The sequence below is a fragment of the Lagenorhynchus albirostris genome, chromosome 12 (assembly GCF_949774975.1).
Source record: "Lagenorhynchus albirostris chromosome 12, mLagAlb1.1, whole genome shotgun sequence".
Classification (NCBI taxonomy): domain Eukaryota; kingdom Metazoa; phylum Chordata; class Mammalia; order Artiodactyla; family Delphinidae; genus Lagenorhynchus; species Lagenorhynchus albirostris.
Window position 1 is genome coordinate 29,413,444 of NC_083106.1, and position 14,276 is coordinate 29,427,719.

The following is a 14,276-nucleotide window of genomic DNA, read 5'->3' on the forward strand; positions in this document are numbered from 1 at the left end:
AAAGCTGGAAGACTCACACTTCCTCGTCTGAAAACTTACTATGATGCTACAGTAATTGTGACAGAGTGGCATTAGCATAAATACAGATATCAAGGCTAATAAAATAGAATTGAGAGTCCAGAAATAGACCCTCTATATGATAAGTTGATTTTCAATCAACCTAAATTTTCAATTTAGGTTGATTTTCAATTTCAAAAGGGGAAGAATAGTCTTTTCAACAAATGGAGCTGGGATAACTAGAAACCTCATACAAAAGAATGAAGTTGTACCCTTAACTCACAACATATACAAAAATTAACTGAAAATTGATGGAAGATCCAAATGTAAGAGCTAAAACTATAAAACTCTTAGAAGAAAACAAAGGTACAAATCTCTGTGAACACAAATTTGTCAGTTGTTTCTTACACATGATACCGAAACCCCAAGCAACAGCAGTAGGACAACAAAAGGTAAACTGGAAATCATCAAAATTAAAAATTTTTGAACTTCAGAAGACACCATCAAGAAAGTGAAAAAACTATACACAGAATGGGAGAAAATTTGCAAATCATGTATCTAAGAAGGGACTTGTATCAAGAACATGTAAATACAGCTCAGTAATTTTTTAAAAAGCCAATTAAAAACAGACAAAGAATATGAATAGACTGTTATCCAAAGAAGATACACAAAAAGCCAATAAGCACAGGAAAAGATACTCAACATCATTAGCCATCAGAAAAATGCAAATCAAAGCCACAGTGAGATACCACTTCACACCTACTAGGATGGCTGTAATCAAAAAGGCAGAAAATAACAAGCATTGGCCAGGAGGTGGAGAAATTGGAACCCTTACACTGTGGTGGGCATCGAAAATGGTGTAGCTTCATTGGAAAACAACCTGGTAGTTTCTCAAAAAGTTAAACATAACATTACTATTTGACCAAGCAATGCAACTCCTAGATTGATACCCAAGAGAAATGAAAACATGTGTCTACACAAAACTTTTACATGAATGTTGATAGCAGCATTATTCACAATAGCAAAAAAGTGGAAACATCCCAAATGACCATCACCTGATGAACAGATAAATAATGTGATATATCCACACAATGGAATACTAGCGATATAAGGTAACGAAGTATCCATAAATGCTGCGACACAGATGAACCTTGACAACATTACACTGAATAGAAGCAGCCAGTCACAAGAACGGCATATTGTTTTGTTCCATTTATATGAAATGTCTTAAATAGACAAATCAGTAGAGACAAAAAAGTATTATATTATTGGTTTTCAGGGCCTAAGGGGACAAAATGATGGGCAGTGACTGCTAACGTATATGGGGTTTCTTTTTTTGGTGCTGAAAAACGCTTTAGAATTAGATAGTGGTAATGGTTGTATAACTTTATGAATATACTAAAACCCACTGAATTACACAGTTTAAAAGAGTGGATTTTATGACGTGTGACATATCTAAGAAAACTTTTTAAAAGAATTCTATAAGATTTCTTATTCTGATCACAATACAGTAATTGCTAAGAGAATTATTTTCCCACTGTTAATCATTGTAAACATGGATAAAATTTGTGATAGAGACTTCTGAAGCATTGGGCAACAGGTGGTAAAGAACTTCCATTTTTGAGCGAATGGAAAAGTATGAGATGAGATTCATCTCTTCTCGAGCGTATGAAGATGGAGCTGTAATGGAACAAAGTAATTTTGTGTAGCAGAGGAGGCAGTTATCTGACTTCTGAGGTGTAGAAGGAGGTGAAATTTGAGAGGCAGGTTCCCAATATTGAGGGAGCTACTCAGATGGGTGGGGATAAGTGTGCATGGGGCTTCTACTGCTTCCTTGGCCATGGTTTGGACTCTGCATGCAGAGGGTAAGACTTCATGAGGACCAACAGAGAATAGCTCCTATGAGGCAGAGCAGTGAAGAAGGTTTCAGAGTTTGCTCTGTGTTAGGAGGGTGGAAAGGAGGGAGGACGAGAAGGAAGAAAAATGAGATGAAGAACAGAAGACACAATTTGGATATACTGCATAGCAACAATGACCATAACCATGGCAAGCTTTAATTTTTCAAGTGATCAAACAAAACCAAAAATGTGATGTATTAAATAATCATTAATGATCATTAAGAACATTAATAATCATTATTAATGATAATCATTAATAATCATTGACAATGTCAATCTATAAAAAATTAAGAAAAATCAAAATGGAGGCTGTTAAATACCTACTAAGTTCCATATACAAAAGACTCATTAATTGTTAAGAGCATCACTATAGAATGAGCCTAATGAGAAAGGTAAAGTTTAAGCATTTGGTGGCATTTATTTAGTTTCACTGTTTCTTTTTTTTTAATCTCTCTTTTTTTTGACATATTTATTGGAGTATAATTGCTTTACAATGTTATGTTAGTTTCTGCTGTATAACAAAGTGAATCAGCTATACATACACATATATCCTCATATCTCCTCCCTCTTGCGTCTCCCTCCCACCCTCCCTATCCTACCCCTCTAGGTGGTCACAAAACACGGAGCTGATCTCCCTGTGCGATGCAGCTGCTTCCCACTAGCTATCTATTTTACATTTGGTAGTGTATATATGTCAATTCTACTCTCTCACTTCATCCCAGCTTACCCTTCCCCCTCCCTTCACTGCTTCTTTTTTTGTGGGGTGATGTGTTGAGAGAGGAAGAGTTATAGGGAGTTACAGGGAGAAGGAAGAGGAATTCTAAGATAATTTATACCCAATAAATTATTCTTTAGAACAGAATTCTTCCAGAAATATGTTTTCCAACAAGATCAATTTCATTAGTCCATTCATGTAGATGGAATCCTTGGTTTAGAGTCAAACTAGGGTAAGTTATACTAAAAGCACTACTCAATTTTAAAATAGGGGATTTATGTCCATGAAGGTGTGAATCACTCTTTCCCAGTTAATATCTCACGCTCCTGCCCTTTCTATTTGAGTAAAGAATACATCTGTCAATTGCAAACATTTATTCACCTATTGGCTGAACAAAAAAGCCAATTGAAAATGAGCTTAGGAAAAACATGAGCCTGGTCTTATCACATTAACAAGTGATTTAAAAAATTGTTTTAACCTCATAGTACGTGGTTAGTCATCGCCATGTGCACCACTAACTCAAACTAGATACTTGTTCTTTTGCCAAATAATGTCACTTTAAATGTGTGCAAATATCAATATCACAGTGAAATTTAGGACCTAAATTCTGACAAGGTGTGACCACATGCATGGTAATGAAATTTCATCTGTTCCCTTAAAATTTCTCCTCTAAAGATGCTTTATTTTAGGAGAAATGGAACCCATTTAAGTTTAAAATATCCATTCAAGACAGCTATGAAAAAATAAACTCCACCAAAAAAAATCCTAGCTCTAAGTATATATGGATTTGTTATTCACTGTAATTTCACTGGCAATGTTTTCTAAGGGACTAAAATTTTTAATGCATTATGTATGAGAAAGCAAAGTTTCACTGTGTTGTATATTAAGTTAAACCCTTTAAAATAAATACTAGACAGTGAAATTCATTACAGTATGCCTCCATTTAACATTTTCCTGCAGCTAGCGTTCATTTTTTAAAGAGCTGGCTAAGGACCCAAAGAGGATCATGTAACACTGAAAAAACCCCAGATCCCTGGAAAACATTATAGAGACATTCCAGTGTACTTAATTTTAAAAACTTATATTTGTCAAATTGTTAGCCATCTATTAGACTGTGCACTCTGTGAATATACCACCATTTTAAAGTGTTGATAATACATCTTATTGGCCTTCCCACTAGTCAAGAGTTCCCAGTAAAATATTTTCCTACCACATAAGCCACTAGTCATCAACCATGTCAAACAACATTTTCAATTTGGATAATGAAATTCTAAGTTGACTGTACTCAATAAATAACCAAAAGATATATAATGTTAACCATATAATATTTTAGGTATATTTAAATCAAGCTATATAACATACAAGAATTTAAGGCAAAACATTTATATTGATTTCTCATATGTAAGTCTAGTACCTACTATGTTTTACAAATATATACTTTTTAACCCAGCCTTATCCAGAAGGGATTTTAATTGCACTCATGTATTTAAAGACTAGGAATAGAAATCAGCCTTAAAATTATCAAATAACTTACGCTCTGTTCTCTTTGATAGATAAAGTATACATAATATAAAATTTACCATTTTAATCATTTAAGTGTATACCATTCGGTGACATTAAGTACATTTACACTGTTGTGCAACCATCACCACCGTCCATCTCCAAAACCATTTTTATCTTCCTAAACTGCAACTCTGGACCCATTAAAAAATGACTGCTCAGGGCTTCCCTGGTGGCGCAGTGGTTGAGAGTCTGCCTGCCGATGCAGGGGACGCGGGTTCGTGCCCCGGTCCGGGAAGATCCCACGTGCCGCGGAGCAGCTGGGCCCGTGAGCCATGGCCGCTGAGCCTGCGCGTCCGGAGCCTGTGCCCCGCGGCGGGAGAGGCCACAACAGTGAGAGGCCCGCGTACCGCAAAAAAAAAAAAAAAAAAAAAAAATGACTGCTCATTATCCACTCCTGCCGGTACCAGAAAGTACATTCTACTTTCTGTCTCAATAAATTTGACTAATCTAGATACCTCATATAAGTGGAATCACACAAAATTTGTCCTTTTGTAGCTGGTTTATTTCACTGAGCATGATATCTTCAGGGTTCATTCATGTTGTAGCTTGTGTCAGAATTTTCTTCCTTTTTGAGGAATAATGTCCCATTGTATGCATATACACATTTGCTTATTCATTTATCCATCAGTGGACACTTGAGTTGCCTCTACCTTTTGGCTATTGTAAATAATGCTGCTATGAACATGGGTGTACAAATATCTCTTAAAGCTCCTGCTTTCAATTCTTTTGGATATATACTTGGAACTGAAATGTCTGGGTTCTTTACAATATATTTTTAATAAGTTCTCAAATCTACCCATGGGCTTATTTCATATTTTAAAGATGGTTGTTGCTGTTTTGAGGGATGCAGTATCACCATATCCTCCCCCTAGAATCTTCAGGGTCAACACATTTCCTTTCCATGTCTCCTTGCCCTGGAAGAGTTGATAGGATTTCTTACAAAACAATGAAAAGAAATTTCTTAAGATAGTTGACTATTCTTGACCTATTTATAAATTCTGAACATTCATTTTGCTTAAGGAGACTTAAGATTTAGTTTTTGAAGAATTAAATAAAGTTGGAAGAAATTTGAAAAAATTCCAAAATGTGTTCACTCCCAGCTTTGGTGTAGAGCCTCATCGTGATTCAATGGAACTCTCTTCTACTGCAGATCTCCGAAGACAAAATTTTAAAGCCTTCCTCATCAGTCTCTTCTGTTCAAGTTGCTCTCAAGAGTAGATTCTACATACCTAAATGGCATCTAACTTGGCTGTCACTCTTCCTACTCTGCTCCTTCCCCAGCCCCTTTATTCACTCCTTTCCATCCTGAACTCCACATCCCTCCCAAAATACACACACTGACACTTGGAAATTTGGCATCATGTTGCCTCTTGTTGGAAGTCCTTCCTGAGCTGCCAGGATAATTACAATTTCTTTGTCTGAAAAACTAAGGGAAATATTTCCTTCTTCCATTGGTTCATTATGAGAACTCAATATAAAAACATATGCTTATGCACAATTGAAGGCACATGGTAAGTTCTCTACAAATACTGGTTGTTGTTACCAATGAAAACAACCTAATAGGGGATGAAAAACAGTTGCTTTAAATCTTTATATTAAAGTTATCTACGTGTAAAATAAATTATTATTTTACCATTTAGGCAAACCTTATTTTCAATTTTCTTTTCTAATAAATTTCCTTTCTTAGTTTTTACTCATCCTAAGCTCTCTTCCTTAAATTGTCACAGAAGTATCCTCATCTACTTCAGCTGTACAGCCCTAAGGTCAGATATGATTTCCAAGTCTGAAAATGAAAAATGTCAAATATAATTAATTGGAGATGGGAAAGGAGAGATGTTAATTTATATTAATTAACTCTTTTCCATTTTTATGGTGCTTGTTGTCTGGTAACCTGGTGATATTGTCCTTCTTAGCCTTTTTGAGGGCATAGACCCCCTTGCAAATATGATGAAAAGTTTGGGTTGTCTCTCGCCTCCCAAAAAATGCACACTCACAATTTTACATTAAAATTTGGGAGATGACTAGAGAATGGACTTGAGGATATGGGGAGGGGGAAGGGTAAGCTGTGACAAAGCGAGAGAGAGGCATGGACATGTATACACTACCAAACGTAAAATAGATAGCTAGTGGGAAGCAGCTGCATAGCACAGGGAGATCAGCTTGGTGCTTTGTGACCACCTAGAGGGGTGGGATAAGGAGGGTGGGAGGGAGGGAGACGCAAAAGGGAAGAGATATGGGAACATATGTATATGTATAGCTGATTCACTTTGTTATAAAGCAGAAACTAACACACCATTGTAAAGCAATTATACTCCAATAAAGATGTAAAAAAAAAAAAAAAAGTACAGGTGGGTAGATTCCCAAACAGCTGAGCATAGCATCCAAAGGACGTACACTGGGAGGATGTAAAACTGCAGAAGAAGGGTTTCTAGTGTCATGCCACAAGGCTCTGTCCTTGTTTTCCTCCAAGGACAAGAGGAGGGTCCAGATAAAAAGAGGAATCCCCATTACACCAACATGCCCACTTGCAACCCATCGCACTCTTTCTCAGAGCTTTTCCCCCATTCTTTGTTCATATGTGTATTCTCCATGGGACTATATATTCTTTCAGGATGGGGATGGTGCAAGAAAAAAAAATTAAATAATAAAAATAATAAAATAAAATTGGGGAGATGTATGGATTCCCTTGAATGTTCCAGGAGAGTCCATAGATCCCAGATTAACACTGAGTATTGTGTTATATGAACATAGTAAATCTCGGATTGTTCTATTTTCCTCTGAAATACACTTCAGGTTTTTGGCCCCAATATTTTATCCCATTCTACTACTTCCTGTATTCACTTCCTTACTGTTTTCCAACAGTTAGACCAAGGCTGATTTAACCAAATGCTCTAGACACTGCAGAGAAATGGAGGGAACAGGTAAGGGATTATATGGCTGTGTATAGGACAAGTCATTATCTCTCTTTCGTCACGCTTGTACAACCAGCGTGGGGAAACTCCTCATTAGGCACAAAGATAGTACATTAAAAAAATGTTAAATTCCTTAGTGTATCTGAAAATTCTAAAACATAGGAAAATTAAAGTTTCTAAATTCACATACTAGCTTAGATAATTAACTTCAATCCAGTTTCCTTCTCAAAAAAACGTTTAAACTGCAGAAAACTTTGAGCTAACCTTTTGTGAGGTATTAAAATATATAAAATATATAGATTGGGTAACAATATAATTAAGGCAGGCTAAATTTAATTTATCCAAGGACTTTTACACCAGTGAATGAGAAACATTTCTAGTCTGTATTATTCATATATATATGAATATGTATATATATATACATATACATATATATGTTTATAGGTAATCTGCTTCATTTGAAATAAAAAACCAATACCATTGAGAAGAGAGGAAACATACAAGATACTTCCCCCACAAGATGAACAAGGCAATTTAATTCAGAATCAAATACATTGGTTACAAAAAAGCCCTAACAATTTCATCCTAAGGTGCTTTAATTTTAACCTTGTTCTATATTAATTGCAACTTTAACTTTGATTTTACCGTAATTGACCTTATATCATTACGTTTGATTGGCTGTGCCTTATTCTCCGATACTCAGGAAGTCCTCAATGAAGTGCTTGCAAATGGTCAAGCATCCTTATTTTTCTACTTGTGTAGATTCAGCAGTTGCAAGTCTGCTGTGCTGTGTATCAGCAACAGCCAGTCAGATGCACCAATACCCCTGAGTAACAGACATTTAGAGTTGTTGGGGACTCAAGGTATCACTGAGTAGGATCTTGACAATAAGAATGAGAACGTAAGGAGATTGCTTCCAGTCAAGTTGCAGAATAACTGATGAACAGAGGGGAAGAAAGAAAGAGAGTAATTGAACTGCAAATGGTGAGAGATCATCTAATTTCACCTGCTTATTCTATAAATGAAAACATGAAGTAACTGATTACTCTTAGATTAGGACTGGGGACATGGTTTACAGGGAAAATTAGTCATCTGAGACTCAAGAAACCTGAATTCCAGACTTAATGCCATTAATATTGGGCAAGATAGTTTTTCTGTGTCTCAGTTGCCACAAATGTTAAATGAGAGGATTGGGTTAGAATTCCATGATGCTAATCTTTAATGAGGCTGTTTTAATTCCCAGGCTAATACTATTTCTTCTGAACATTGAATTCTAAATATGAGCATAGTAAATGGTGGTCTTTACCATCAGGTTAACCTCAGGAAGTCCTGGTTACAGTAATAATTATAATTATTACTCAATTCATGTTAACTATCATGGGACAGATAATGTGATGTGTCCTTTAAAATATATTAGATAAGTTATACTTTTTAAAGTTATTAAGCAAATTCAATTTTTTCATTTTTAACAATAGACACATTTATTTTTAGAAATATATTAAGCACTTACTGAGTATCACCCACATTTTCTGGTCCTGAAGTACAGCAGTAAACAATAGAAAAGAGGACCCTCTCCTCAAGGATAGACAATTGACAATGTTTAAATAAAAAAATAAAGATAATCTCAGAGTGTGATAATTTCTTTTAAAGAAATAAAACAGTGATTTTTATAGAGAATATTGGGTGATGTGACTGTGGATTGCGAAGAGGTTGTTATAGATTGGACGGTCACTTACAAAAGGGAGAAACCTGGGCTAAAGCATGTATCATGAGAACAAATCAGTTATGCTGAGAGGCACAAAGATAGGGAGATGCAAAATTCATACAGAAGGAATGAGCTTGCCCTTCAAGGAACAGAAGGAAGGTCAGTGTGTCTAGATATGGGACAGGCAAGGGTCAGCTTGGAGAACAAGAGTTTCCACTGAAATATTATACATCTATAGCAAGTAAGAGCTTTTAAACATTGATATAAATGTATTCAAGGGGAATTTTTGCTTAAAATCCAAACTGACTCTAGATACTTCTGCTTTCTACAGGGTGTGAGTGTGGGGTGAGTGGCGTGCACTTGTGTTGTAAGTGTGTGTCTGTGTGTGTGTTGGGGGCATGAATATTTCTTAAGGGTGGAGTAAAAGTTTTCTGTACTCCTCACTTCCCCTTGTAGAGATTGGTGAAGGACAGAGAAAGCGTAATACCTAGAGTAGATGTTTAGAAGAAGACTTAGTGAGTCTTTACATGTGCCCTGGAAACGCAGAGCTGAGTTGGAGGTTGGTTAGAGAGAAGAGGAATTATCCTACAAAGGAGAAGAAGGTGTTCAGTCCATGTGATATATGACTTGGGTCAACATACTTTTAAGTAAAGAACTCACCAATATGAAGAACTGTGTGTGTTAACTGCCTTAGTCTTGCCAAGCTTTCAGTAAAGTCAGCTACACTGAAAGCTAACGTTTTGTGAGCAGATTTGCATTTTTTTTTGAAGGAATGAAGGAAAAGGGCTGAGTTCCATGTTTGAATTGATGCAGAGCAGAAAGGATGGAACTGATACGGAGTGAGACTCAGAATCCTGTGAAATCTGGAACTTGAGGCCAGAAGAGACCATGAAAATATATGTCCCCCAGGAATGCACAGAATCTTAGGAAGACAATTGGGGTGGGCTGGAGCTGGCATGTAAGTTATAATTACTTATTTGTGCATTCATTTTCAGTATCACATCACTGTGAGAAAAAAATAATTAGAGGAGGGAGAGGGAGAGACTGACTCCTTTCTTAGAAACTATAAGCATTCACGATGCCAAAACATCCAATTAGTGAGAAAAAAAAAAGTCAAGTTAGTGTTTAATATGAAGTCAAAATAGTTGGCTGATTGGATAAGTTTTTTCACTTTCCAACCCCTTGCTATGGCATAACATAGACACAGTTCAAAAATAAACATTTAAGAATAGACCTACATTTACTTTATTACAAATTCTGAGAAATGCATAAGCATGTTCTTAGTTTTATCAGCAAGAATCCATGCGAATGACTTGTCCCATTTGCTCTGGGATTCTGCAGTCTTAAGTGGGCCAAAGTTTTGAAGTGTTGAAAGATATTATAAAGGACTTACAAGTATTCAGCTGGTCAGACTGCTCAATTAACTGAACATTTATAAACCTCAAAATTTTGACAGAGCATGATTCATGTAGGAATGACCCTTAGACAACAGAAGGCTTTATTGTAGGTAAGCTTGAGAGAAAGCATACAAGGCAATGTGATTTGAAGGAAATACAAATGGAATGTAGAGAGAAAGTAAAATTGAATTTAGAAGCATGGACTGCACTCTTAAAAAAGGAAATTGTTGAACATATAGCTGATATATTTTTAATAGCAGGATGTTTTAAAAACATGTTTACTTAAGAATATTCAAGACATTCATGTATGGGACATAGATACCATAAAAAATACAACGTAATTAATATCTAGTTAAAATCTAGGCAACCCACACTAACTCATATTACAAATCTAAATTAATAAGTATTTGTAAAACAAAGTAACAGGGTTGGGGGAGTAAGAAGTAAAATGTCAGCTAAAAATCCTAAATCCATAGCATTTTAGCTTCTCTTTTTTTCCATATAACCTATGGGCTGCTTATATTCTGAAGAGTATTTTGAAGAAGTATTAATTCAAAGGTATAACTTAGAATAATATTTTTACCACTAAAATATATCAAATTTTAATTAAGAGGGTTTTATTAGCTTTCTAAAGGAGAAACAAAAGATGATGCCTTCATCTAAATAAAAATATTACTTTCGGGTGTGTGCAGTTTTTCTTAAAACTTGAAGTTAATACTACGTAGAAATTCACTTTGGAGAAAGAAACATCAGATTCTAAAGTATGCTTAATACAAGTCCATAGAATAAATACAAAATTTTCTTCTCATTTAGAGCCTATTATGTACATATTATACTGGTGCGACTCTTCTTTTTTTCTTTTCTTTCCTTTCCTTTTCTGCCTTTCCTTTTCTTCCTTTCTTCTTTCCTTCCTCTCTTCCTCCCCCTCCCTTCCTTTCTCTCTCTCTCTCCCTCCCTAGAAGCACAAATCTGCTCATATTACCAGGAAAAAAAAAAAAAATCATGGAACAAGAGGCAAGTAAACAATTTCTCCCAGAGGAAAAAGAAGACAACAACAACAATTAAACAACAACAACAAAAAGCTTATAACTACTTCTCTCCAACGAGGAGTAGCACATGCACACACATGATACCCAGGATCATGTCAGCCTCACGACATCCTGTGCGGTATAAAGAACAGGTACTGGTACCCTTACGCCTTGAAATGTTTCTAGGAGAGTGGCTATCCCATGCTGGAGAGGAGGGCTGCCAGGGAGTAACTTTCCTCTTCTCCCAATCCCACAGCCCTGAGAAAGTGAACCTGAACCACCGGGTGCACGGGGGTCAGCTCTCAGCGTGTCCAGTGCCCAGTGTGAGACGTGGCACTTGACCCGCCATTGGGGGCCCCAGCTCCTTTGGGACTCTGATCAGGGAGGGGAGCGGGGCACTCCCTGGCACACCTGCCTCCTCCTGGCCACTTAGATGAGCTGCCCATCTGTGGTTCAGGAGCGCCAGGAACAGTATAGGTGGGTGATTAGATTTTCCACACTTACTGCTCCCATTTTATAGATGGACAACCAGAATGAGGACGCAGCACAAGGACCTCTGACTATACCAAGTTAGCAAAAGGTGAAAACAGGACACAGTCCTTTAAATTCAGAACTCATTACTTCCTCACAACTGCTGCTTACTTGTTAAAGGCATAGTAAAGTAGTATTCCTGCTTATCAACTTTTCTAAAATAAATATGAAAAAATTAGCCATGAAAAACCAAAAAGGAAACAAAAAGGAAGTAGCTTAGACTTTTTTCCCCTCTTTACTTATTTAGTCATCTCCCCCTGAACACTATTAAGCAAGAAGCAATTTTAATAGACTAGAATACTAATTCTTGACGAATTGTTTATACAAACTATGAATGTACACTTCAATATTTTTGTGCTTATTTGGTCCTCATTACAACTCTGTAGAGTAGATTATTATTATTAATTATCCTCATTTTATAGATAACATGAAGTTCAAAGAAAATAATTGATCAAAAACCCAACTGCTGAACAGACTACAGTTAATATTTAAATACAGAACTTCTGGCTCTAAATTACATTGCATTTCCTTTAATCATGCACCTATAACTCTAAGAAGCTACATAACTGTTTTTCTAAGACATCGTTTATTGTAAAACCTGTTATTGACTAAATAGGGACACACACTAAACATACAATTCTTGAGTAATTTTCAGATACCTTACAAAAATGGATCAGTGCACCGAAGATCATTGTTTACACACACAAAATACTATTTTTCAATGTTCGTAATTTGAGTGACCCAATAAATCAGAAAAAGATCATACTTCAACATCTTAGACATTCACTATTAATTTCTTAACCCTTTTCTTTATACATTTTTTTTTCTTTTTATGGTTTGAAGAATGAGAATACCTGTCAAGAAATTTAGCCATTACAAGAAAAACTGAATTAAAAGAAGAAAAGAGATCGGGAGCAAAAGAGAAAGAGAAATCTAACAATAGTACTAGGTTGTTGTTGTTGTTTTTTTTTTAAATCATGTTGATTTAGTAGAGGAAAATAATGAAATATTGTGCTCTATGGGTGCAAATATCATTCGTATGATATATGTCATTTATAAATATTATTTGTACAAGAATGAGCTAAAATTGGCATTGGCTAAAAATGTTTAGATTAAAAACAAAAACAAACGCGACATACATTATTACTGATCGAAGATATAATTAAAGTGCAGAACACAGTTAATTGGCAAGCATGAAATATTTCACAAATTACTTACAAGGACAAGTTAAGCCCTGTGGAGGCTTCTGCTGTCCGCTTCTCTGTGAGATATTCGTTGGCACCGTATAGATTTTTTTGCCCTTCTGCTAAATGCTCCATGACTTTCTTAGTAAGACTGAATGTAAGTTATTCTAATCGAATATCAGAACTGTCATAATTATCATTTTTAGGATCATTCAAATTAATTACAACTTCAAGCAGTGACACAGACTAAAATAGCAAGAGCTGCTGGTGATCTAAAACTACTCAGAGTGTGTCCCAGCCAGTACTTGGCCAGGAGCACATGTCACTTAAAAAAAGCACATAACCCTTTAGACCCAACAGTCAATTAAGGCCTTGGTAGAAATGTCAACCATAAGAATGAAAAGGACTTTCAATTATTTACATACAATTTTCCTCTAATTAGTGGGACTTGATTTTAATTTTTTTCCCCTTCTTTTCTCAAACAGGACCATATGGGATCAAGTTTAGTGGGCATCTGCTTTGTTAAAGAAAGAGAGAAAATGAGAAAATCAGAGCAAGTGAGAAAGAGAAAGAGAGACACAGACAGGTAGTTTTTCTTGTCAGTCATACCCTAGGATTCTTACAGAGATGGGGTGAGTAAATGCCTGTCAGCTTAGCAGTCTTTAAAAGTTTGTAAAGAACTTTGCTAGGGGCTGTGCTGATGGTGTAAAACAATAAGACACTTTCAGGAGGATCTGGCAAACAAAGTATAAGCATAATCAGAGTCTGGTGTTGCAAGCTACTGATGCCTGGGTGGAATAAGAAGTGAGGTCCTCTATCTACCTTTATTTGATTGTTGTGTTGCTTGCCAACTAAGTATAATAAGACTTTAAAAAAATGTTGATTTAAGTATACCATAGTCAAAAGGATATCTTTAACTTACATTGTAAAGCAATTTCAAAAGGATTTTGAAATATTTGAATAGAATTGACTGTGGAAAAAGATAAGTACTATCTAATCTCTAATATCAGTCTGTAGGTGGAGTATCTTTGGGACATGGTTTGGGAAAACTTTCGTAAGAATGAATGCATTTCATTTTTTATTCCATTAAAAATGACAATAATAATATAATACAATTTCATTTTGCTGAAATTCTAGTTTTACTTCTAGATTTGAGAATATCAGCCTCTTGAGAAAACCACATTAAGTGTCCTTCTAGCTGCATTAACTCCCTAATGTAACTTTTAAAAGCATTTTAGGTCATCAAGTTATGAAAAGAGGCTTGGACTCATTTACACATTTAAAAGTTTAATTTAAAAATACATTAACTTTTAGAGCTTGATTTACTTGTATTTATTCATTTAAAA

The 14,276-nt window shown here is 35.6% G+C and overlaps 1 protein-coding gene across 1 annotated transcript in view; it reads right to left on the reverse strand.

Annotated features, from left to right (window-relative positions):
- The window catches only part of EYA4 (EYA transcriptional coactivator and phosphatase 4), a 299,220-nt gene extending 286,146 nt beyond the window's left edge, over positions 1-13,074 (reverse strand). Inside the window, exon 1 of the mRNA XM_060167382.1 lies at positions 12,965-13,074. The gene's annotated coding sequence lies outside the window, so the exon portion shown is untranslated. The remainder of the gene's footprint in view (positions 1-12,964) is intronic.
- Between the last annotated feature and the right edge of the window lie 1,202 nt (positions 13,075-14,276).